The sequence below is a fragment of the Toxotes jaculatrix genome, chromosome 3 (genome assembly GCF_017976425.1).
Source record: "Toxotes jaculatrix isolate fToxJac2 chromosome 3, fToxJac2.pri, whole genome shotgun sequence".
Classification (NCBI taxonomy): domain Eukaryota; kingdom Metazoa; phylum Chordata; class Actinopteri; family Toxotidae; genus Toxotes; species Toxotes jaculatrix.
The window spans coordinates 29,755,720-29,766,554 of record NC_054396.1 but is presented as its reverse complement, the minus strand read 5'-3'; positions in this window follow the sequence as shown (position 1 = coordinate 29,766,554).

Sequence of the window (10,835 nt, the reverse complement as noted above, 5' to 3'; positions counted from 1 at the left end):
TTACTATACTATGACATTTTTTATGACATTTTGAGGTCAAAAAAATTTTGACTTTTTTTGCCCGAAAAAAACACCTTACTATACTATGACGTTTTTTATGACATTTTGAGGTCAAAAAATTTTTTACTTTTTTTGTCCGAAAAAAACGCCTTACTATACTATGACGTTTTTTATGACATTTTGAGGTCAAAAAAAATTTTGACTTTTTTTGCCCGAAAAAAACGCCTTACTATACTATGACGTTTTTTATGACATTTTGAGGTCAAAAAAATTTTGACTTTTTTTGGCCGATTTTGATGCCTTACTATACTATGACATTTTTTATGACATTTTGAGGTCAAAAAAATTTTGACTTTTTTTGCCCGAAAAAAACACCTTACTATACTATGACGTTTTTTATGACATTTTGAGGTCAAAAAATTTTTTACTTTTTTTGCCCGAAAAAAACGCCTTACTATACTATGACGTTTTTTATGACATTTTGAGGTCAAAAAAAATTTTGACTTTTTTTGCCCGAAAAAAACGCCTTACTATACTATGACGTTTTTTATGACATTTTGAGGTCAAAAAAAACTTTGACTTTTTTTGGCCGATTTTGACGCCTTACTATACTATGACTTTTTTATGACATTTTGAGGTCAAAAAATTTTTTGACTTTTTTTGGCCGAAAAAAACGCCTTACTATACTATGACGTTTTTTATGAAATTTTGAGGTCAAAAAAACTTTTGACCTTTTTTGCCCGAAAAAAACGCCTTACTATACTATGACGTTTTTAATGACATTTTGAGGTCAAAAAATTTTTTGACTTTTTTTGGCCGATTTTGACGCCTTACTATACTATGACGTTTTTTATGACATTTTGAGGTCAAAAAAAATTTTGACTTTTTTTGGCCGATTTTGACGCCTTACTATACTATGACGTTTTTTATGACATTTTGAGGTCAAAAAAAATGTTGACTTTTTTTGGCCGATTTTGACGCCTTACTATACTATGACGTTTTTTATGACATTTTGAGGTCAAAAAAAATTTTGACTTTTTTTGCCCGAAAAAAACACCTTACTATACTATGACGTTTTTTATGACATTTTGAGGTCAAAAATTTTTTTGACTTTTTTTGGCCGATTTTGACGCCTTACTATACTATGACGTTTTTTATGACATTTTGAGGTCAAAAAAAACTTTGACTTTTTTTGGCAGATTTTGACGCCTTACTATACTGTGACGGTTTTTATGACATTTTGAGGTCAAAAAAATTTTTGACTTTTTTTGCCCGAAAAAACACCTTACTATACTATGACGTTTTTTATGACATTTTGAGGTCAAAAAATTTTTTGACTTTTTTTGGCCGATTTTGACGCCTTACTATACTATGACGTTTTTTATGACATTTTGAGGTCAAAAAAAACTTTGACTTTTTTTGGCCGATTTTGACGCCTTACTATACTATGACGTTTTTTATGACATTTTGAGGTCAAAAAAATTTTTGACTTTTTTTGGCCGAAAAAAACGCCTTACTATACTATGACGTTTTTTATGACATTTTGAGGTCAAAAAAACTTTTGACTTTTTTTGGCCGATTTTGACGCCTTACTATACTATGACTTTTTTATGACATTTTGAGGTCAAAAAAAACTTTGACTTTTTTTGCCCGAAAAAAACGCCTTACTATACTATGACGTTTTTTATGACATTTTGAGGTCAAAAAATTTTTTGACTTTTTTCATCCGATTTTGACGCCTTACTATACTATGACGTTTTTTATGACATTTTGAGGTCAAAAAAAATGTTGACTTTTTTTGCCCGAAAAAAACACCTTACTATACTATGACGTTTTTTATGACATTTTGAGGTCAAAAAAAATGTTGACTTTTTTTGGCCGATTTTGACGCCTTACTATACTATGACGTTTTTTATGACATTTTGAGGTCAAAAAAAATGTTGACTTTTTTTGGCCGATTTTGACGCCTTACTATACTATGACGTTTTTTATGACATTTTGAGGTCAAAAAAATTTTTGACTTTTTTTGGCCGAAAAAAACGCCTTACTATACTATGACGTTTTTTATGACATTTTGAGGTCAAAAAAAATTTTGACTTTTTTTGCCCGAAAAAAACACCTTACTATACTATGACGTTTTTTATGACATTTTGAGGTCAAAAAAATTTTTGACTTTTTTTGGCCGATTTTGACGCCTTACTATACTATGATGTTTTTTATGACATTTTGAGGTCAAATAAAACTTTGACTTTTTTTGGCCGATTTTGACGCCTTACTATACTATGACGTTTTTTATGACATTTTGAGGTCAAAAAAAACTTTGACTTTTTTTGCCCGAAAAAAACGCCTTACTATACTATGACGTTTTTTATGACATTTTGAGGTCAAAAAATTTTTTGACTTTTTTCGTCCGATTTTGACGCCTTACTATACTATGACGTTTTTTATGATATTTTGAGGTCAAAAAAAATTTTGACTTTTTTTGGCCGATTTTGACGCCTTACTATACTATGACGTTTTTTATGACATTTTGAGGTCAAAAAAAATGTTGACTTTTTTTGGCCGATTTTGACGCCTTACTATACTATGACGTTTTTTATGACATTTTGAGGTCAAAAAAAATTTTGACTTTTTTTGGCCGATTTTGACGCCTTACTATACTATGACGTTTTTTATGACATTTTGAGGTCAAAAAAATTTTGACTTTTTTTGGCCGATTTTGACGCCTTACTATACTATGACTTTTTCATTACATTTTGAGGTCAAAAAATTTTTTGACTTTTTTTGGCCGAAAAAAAAACGCCTTACTATACTATGACGTTTTTTATGACATTTTGAGGTCAAAAAAAATTTTGACTTTTTTTGGACGATTTTGACGCCTTACTATACTATGACGTTTTTTATGACATTTTGAGGTCAAAAAAAATTTTGACTTTTTTTGCCCGAAAAAAACGCCTTACTATACTATGACGTTTTTTATGACATTTTGAGGTCAAAAAAATTTTTGACTTTTTTTGCCCGAAAAAAACGCCTTACTATACTATGACGTTTTTTATGACATTTTGAGGTCAAAAAAAATGTTGACTTTTTTTGGCCGATTTTGATGCCTTACTATACTATGACTTTTTTATGACATTTTGAGGTCAAAAAAAATTTTGACTTTTTTTGGCCAATTTTAACGCCTTACTATACTATGACGTTTTTCATTACATTTTGAGGTCAAAAAAAATTTTGACTTTTTTTGGCCGATTTTGACGCCTTACTATACTATGACTTTTTCATTACATTTTGAGGTCAAAAAATTTTTTGACTTTTTTTGCCCGAAAAAAACGCCTTACTATACTATGACGTTTTTTATGACATTTTGAGGTAAAAAAAAATGTTGACTTTTTTTGCCCGAAAAAAAACGCCTTACTATACTATGACGTTTTTTATGACATTTTGAGGTCAAAAAAATTTTTGACTTTTTTTGTCCGATTTTGACGCCTTACTATACTATGACGTTTTTTATGACATTTTGAGGTAAAAAAAAATTTTGACTTTTTTGCCCGAAAAAAACGCCTTACTATACTATGACGTTTTTTATGACATTTTGAGGTCAAAAAAAATTTTGACTTTTTTTGGCCGAAAAAAAACTTCCTTACTATGCTATGACGTTTTTTATGACATTTTGAGGTCAAAAAAATTTTTGACTTTTTTTGTCCGATTTTGACGCCTTACTATACTATGACGTTTTTTATGACATTTTGAGGTCAAAAAAAATTTTGACTTTTTTTGGCCGATTTTGACGCCTTACTATACTATGACGTTTTTTATGACATTTTGAGGTCAAAAAAAATTTTGACTTTTTTTGGCCGATTTTGACGCCTTACTATACTATGACGTTTTTTATGACATTTTGAGGTCAAAAAAATATTTTGACTTTTTTTGTCCGATTTTGACGCCTTACTATACTATGACGTTTATTATGACATTTTGAGGTCAAAAAAAATGTTGACTTTTTTTGGCCGATTTTGACGCCTTACTATACTATGACGTTTTTTATGACATTTTGAGGTCAAAAAAAATTTTGACTGTTTTTGCCCGAAAAAAACGCCTTACTATACTATGACGTTTTTTATGACATTTTGAGGTCAAAAAATTTTTTGACTTTTTTCGTCCGATTTTGACGCCTTACTATACTATGACGTTTTTTATGATATTTTGAGGTCAAAAAAAATTTTGACTTTTTTTGGCCGATTTTGACGCCTTACTATACTATGACGTTTTTTATGACATTTTGAGGTCAAAAAAAATGTTGACTTTTTTTGGCCGATTTTGACGCCTTACTATACTATGACGTTTTTTATGACATTTTGAGGTCAAAAAATTTTTTGACTTTTTTTGGCCGAAAAAAACGCCTTACTATACTATGACGTTTTTTATGACATTTTGAGGTCAAAAAAAATTTTGACTTTTTTTGCCCGAAAAAAACACCTTACTATACTATGACGTTTTTTATGACATTTTGAGGTCAAAAAATTTTTTGACTTTTTTTGGCCGATTTTGACGCCTTACTATACTATGATGTTTTTTATGACATTTTGAGGTCAAATAAAACTTTGACTTTTTTTGGCCGATTTTGACGCCTTACTATACTATGACGTTTTTTATGACATTTTGAGGTCAAAAAAAACTTTGACTTTTTTTGCCCGAAAAAAACGCCTTACTATACTATGACGTTTTTTATGACATTTTGAGGTCAAAAAATTTTTTGACTTTTTTCGTCCGATTTTGACGCCTTACTATACTATGACGTTTTTTATGATATTTTGAGGTCAAAAAATTTTTTGACTTTTTTTGGCCGATTTTGACGCCTTACTATACTATGACGTTTTTTATGACATTTTGAGGTCAAAAAAAATGTTGACTTTTTTTGGCCGATTTTGACGCCTTACTATACTATGACGTTTTTTATGACATTTTGAGGTCAAAAAAAATTTTGACTTTTTTTGCCCGAAAAAAACGCCTCACTATACTATGACGTTTTTTATGACATTTTGAGGTCAAAAAATTTTTTGACTTTTTTTGTCCGATTTTGACGCCTTACTATACTATGACGTTTTTTATGACATTTTGAGGTCAAAAAAAATTTTGACTTTTTTTGCCCGAAAAAAACGCCTTACTATACTATGACGTTTTTTATGACATTTTGAGGTCAAAAAAAACTTTGACTTTTTTTGGCCGATTTTGACGCCTTACTATACTATGACTTTTTTATGACATTTTGAGGTCAAAAAAATTTTTGACTTTTTTTGGCCGAAAAAAACGCCTTACTATACTATGACGTTTTTTATGACATTTTGAGGTCAAAAAAAATTTTGACTTTTTTTGGCCGATTTTGACGCCTTACTATACTATGACGTTTTTTATGACATTTTGAGGTCAAAAAAAATGTTGACTTTTTTTGGCCGATTTTGACGCCTTACTATACTATGACGTTTTTTATGACATTTTGAGGTCAAAAAAAATGTTGACTGTTTTTGCCCGAAAAAAAAACGCCTTACTGTACTATGACGTTTTTTATGATATTTTGAGGTCAAAAAAATTTTTGACTTTTTTTGGCCGATTTTGACGCCTTACTATACTATGACGTTTTTTATGACATTTTGAGGTCAAAAAAAATTTTGACTTTTTTGCCGATTTTGACGCCTTACTATACTATGAAGTTTTTTATGACATTTTGAGGTAAAAAAAAATTTTGACTTTTTTTGCCCGAAAAAAACGCCTTACTATACTATGACGTTTTTTATGACATTTTGAGGTCAAAAAAAATTTTGACTTTTTTTGGCCGAAAAAAACGCCTTACAATACTATGACTTTTTTATGACATTTTGAGGTCAAAAAAATTTTTGACTTTTTTTGGCCGAAAAAAACGCCTTACTATACTATGACGTTTTTTATGACATTTTGAGGTCAAAAAAAATTTTGACTTTTTTTGCCCGAAAAAAACGCCTTACTATACTATGACGTTTTTTATGACATTTTGAGGTCAAAAAAAATTTTGACTTTTTTTTGCCGATTTTGACGCCTTACTATACTATGACGTTTTTTATGACATTTTGAGGTCAAAAAAATTTTTGACTTTTTTTGTCCGATTTTGACGCCTTACTATACTATGACGTTTTTTATGAAATTTTGAGGTCAAAAAAAATGTTGACTTTTTTTGGCCGATTTTGACGCCTTACTATACTATGACGTTTTTTATGACATTTTGAGGTCAAAAAAAATTTTGACTTTTTTTGGCCGAAAAAAAAATTCCTTACTATACTATGACGTTTTTTATGACATTTTGAGGTCAAAAAAATTTTTGACTTTTTTTGTCCGATTTTGACGCCTTACTATACTATGACGTTTTTTATGACATTTTGAGGTCAAAAAAAATTTTGACTTTTTTTGGCCGATTTTGACGCCTTACTATACTATGACGTTTTTTATGACATTTTGAGGTCAAAAAAAATTTTGACTTTTTTTGGCCGATTTTGACGCCTTACTATACTATGACGTTTTTTATGACATTTTGAGGTCAAAAAAATTTTTGACTTTTTTTGTCCGATTTTGACGCCTTACTATACTATGACGTTTATTATGACATTTTGAGGTCAAAAAAAATTTTGACTTTTTTTGGCCGATTTTGACGCCTTACTATACTATGACGTTTTTTATGACATTTTGAGGTCAAAAAATTTTTTGACTTTTTTTGTCCGATTTTGACGCCTTACTATACTATGACGTTTTTTATGACATTTTGAGGTAAAAAAAAATTTTGACTGTTTTTGCCCGAAAAAAAAACGCCTTACTGTACTATGACGTTTTTTATGATATTTTGAGGTCAAAAAAATTTTTGACTTTTTTTGGCCGATTTTGACGCCTTACTATACTATGACGTTTTTTATGACATTTTGAGGTCAAAAAAAATTTTGACTTTTTTGCCGATTTTGACGCCTTACTATACTATGACGTTTTTTATGACATTTTGAGGTAAAAAAAATTTTTGACTTTTTTTGCCCGAAAAAAACGCCTTACTATACTATGACGTTTTTTATGACATTTTGAGGTCAAAAAAAATTTTGACTTTTTTTGGCCGAAAAAAACGCCTTACTATACTATGACCTTTTTTATGACATTTTGAGGTCAAAAAAAATGTTGACTTTTTTTGGCCGATTTTGACGCCTTACTATACTATGACGTTTTTTATGACATTTTGAGGTCAAAAAAAATTTTGACTTTTTTTGCCCGAAAAAAACGCCTCACTATACTATGACGTTTTTTATGACATTTTGAGGTCAAAAAAATTTTTGACTTTTTTTGTCCGATTTTGACGCCTTACTATACTATGACGTTTTTTATGACATTTTGAGGTCAAAAAAAATTTTGACTTTTTTTGCCCGAAAAAAAAACGCCTTACTATACTATGACGTTTTTTATGATATTTTGAGGTCAAAAAAATTTTTGACTTTTTTTGGCCGATTTTGACGCCTTACTATACTATGACGTTTTTTATGATATTTTGAGGTCAAAAAAATTTTTGACTTTTTTTGGCCGATTTTGATGCCTTACTATACTATGACATTTTTTATGACATTTTGAGGTCAAAAAAATTTTGACTTTTTTTGCCCGAAAAAAACGCCTTACTATACTATGACGTTTTTTATGACATTTTGAGGTCAAAAAATTTTTTACTTTTTTTGCCCGAAAAAAACGCCTTACTATACTATGACGTTTTTTATGACATTTTGAGGTCAAAAAAATTTTTGACTTTTTTTGGCCGAAAAAAACGCCTTACTATACTATGACGTTTTTTATGACATTTTGAGGTCAAAAAAAATTTTGACTTTTTTTGCCCGAAAAAAACGCCTTACTATACTATGACGTTTTTTATGACATTTTGAGGTCAAAAAAAATTTTGACTTTTTTTTGCCGATTTTGACGCCTTACTATACTATGACGTTTTTTATGACATTTTGAGGTCAAAAAAATTTTTGACTTTTTTTGTCCGATTTTGACGCCTTACTATACTATGACGTTTTTTATGAAATTTTGAGGTCAAAAAAAATGTTGACTTTTTTTGGCCGATTTTGACGCCTTACTATACTATGACGTTTTTTATGACATTTTGAGGTCAAAAAAAATTTTGACTTTTTTTGGCCGAAAAAAAAATTCCTTACTATACTATGACGTTTTTTATGACATTTTGAGGTCAAAAAAATTTTTGACTTTTTTTGTCCGATTTTGACGCCTTACTATACTATGACGTTTTTTATGACATTTTGAGGTCAAAAAAAATTTTGACTTTTTTTGGCCGATTTTGACGCCTTACTATACTATGACGTTTTTTATGACATTTTGAGGTCAAAAAAAATTTTGACTTTTTTTGGCCGATTTTGACGCCTTACTATACTATGACGTTTTTTATGACATTTTGAGGTCAAAAAAATTTTTGACTTTTTTTGTCCGATTTTGACGCCTTACTATACTATGACGTTTATTATGACATTTTGAGGTCAAAAAAAATTTTGACTTTTTTTGGCCGATTTTGACGCCTTACTATACTATGACGTTTTTTATGACATTTTGAGGTCAAAAAATTTTTTGACTTTTTTTGTCCGATTTTGACGCCTTACTATACTATGACGTTTTTTATGACATTTTGAGGTAAAAAAAAATTTTGACTGTTTTTGCCCGAAAAAAAAACGCCTTACTGTACTATGACGTTTTTTATGATATTTTGAGGTCAAAAAAATTTTTGACTTTTTTTGGCCGATTTTGACGCCTTACTATACTATGACGTTTTTTATGACATTTTGAGGTCAAAAAAAATTTTGACTTTTTTGCCGATTTTGACGCCTTACTATACTATGACGTTTTTTATGACATTTTGAGGTAAAAAAAATTTTTGACTTTTTTTGCCCGAAAAAAACGCCTTACTATACTATGACGTTTTTTATGACATTTTGAGGTCAAAAAAAATTTTGACTTTTTTTGGCCGAAAAAAACGCCTTACTATACTATGACCTTTTTTATGACATTTTGAGGTCAAAAAAAATGTTGACTTTTTTTGGCCGATTTTGACGCCTTACTATACTATGACGTTTTTTATGACATTTTGAGGTCAAAAAAAATTTTGACTTTTTTTGCCCGAAAAAAACGCCTCACTATACTATGACGTTTTTTATGACATTTTGAGGTCAAAAAAATTTTTGACTTTTTTTGTCCGATTTTGACGCCTTACTATACTATGACGTTTTTTATGACATTTTGAGGTCAAAAAAAATTTTGACTTTTTTTGCCCGAAAAAAAAACGCCTTACTATACTATGACGTTTTTTATGATATTTTGAGGTCAAAAAAATTTTTGACTTTTTTTGGCCGATTTTGACGCCTTACTATACTATGACGTTTTTTATGATATTTTGAGGTCAAAAAAATTTTTGACTTTTTTTGGCCGATTTTGATGCCTTACTATACTATGACATTTTTTATGACATTTTGAGGTCAAAAAAATTTTGACTTTTTTTGCCCGAAAAAAACGCCTTACTATACTATGACGTTTTTTATGACATTTTGAGGTCAAAAAATTTTTTACTTTTTTTGCCCGAAAAAAACGCCTTACTATACTATGACGTTTTTTATGACATTTTGAGGTCAAAAAAAATTTTGACTTTTTTTGCCCGAAAAAAACGCCTTACTATACTATGACGTTTTTTATGACATTTTGAGGTCAAAAAAAACTTTGACTTTTTTTGGCCGATTTTGACGCCTTACTATACTATGACTTTTTTATGACATTTTGAGGTCAAAAAAATTTTTGACTTTTTTTGGCCGATTTTGACGCCTTACTATACTATGACGTTTTTTATGACATTTTGAGGTCAAAAAAAATGTTGACTTTTTTTGGCCGATTTTAACGCCTTACTATACTATGACTATAAACGTTTTTTATGACATTTTGAGGTCAAAAAAAATGTTGACTTTTTTTGGCCGATTTTGACGCCTTACTATACTATGACGTTTTTTATGACATTTTGAGGTCAAAAAAAATTTTGACTTTTTTTGGCCGAAAAAAACGCCTTACTATACTATGACGTTTTTTATGACATTTTGAGGTCAAAAAAAATTTTGACTTTTTTTGCCCGAAAAAAACACCTTACTATACTATGACGTTTTTTATGACATTTTGAGGTCAAAAATTTTTTTGACTTTTTTTGGCCGATTTTGACGCCTTACTATACTATGACGTTTTTTATGACATTTTGAGGTCAAAAAAAACTTTGACTTTTTTTGGCAGATTTTGACGCCTTACTATACTGTGACGTTTTTTATGACATTTTGAGGTCAAAAAAAATTTTGACTTTTTTTGCCCGAAAAAAACGTCTCACTATACTATGACGTTTTTTATGACATTTTGAGGTCAAAAAAATTTTTGACTTTTTTTGTCCGATTTTGACGCCTTACTATACTATGACGTTTTTTATGACATTTTGAGGTCAAAAAAAATTTTGACTTTTTTTGCCCGAAAAAAAAACGCCTTACTATACTATGACGTTTTTTATGATATTTTGAGGTCAAAAAAAATTTTGACTTTTTTTGGCCGATTTTGACGCCTTACTATACTATGACGTTTTTTATGATATTTTGAGGTCAAAAAAATTTTTGACTTTTTTTGGCCGATTTTGATGCCTTACTATACTATGACATTTTTTATGACATTTTGAGGTCAAAAAAATTTTGACTTTTTTTGCCCGAAAAAAACGCCTTACTATACTATGACGTTTTTTATGACATTTTGAGGTCAAA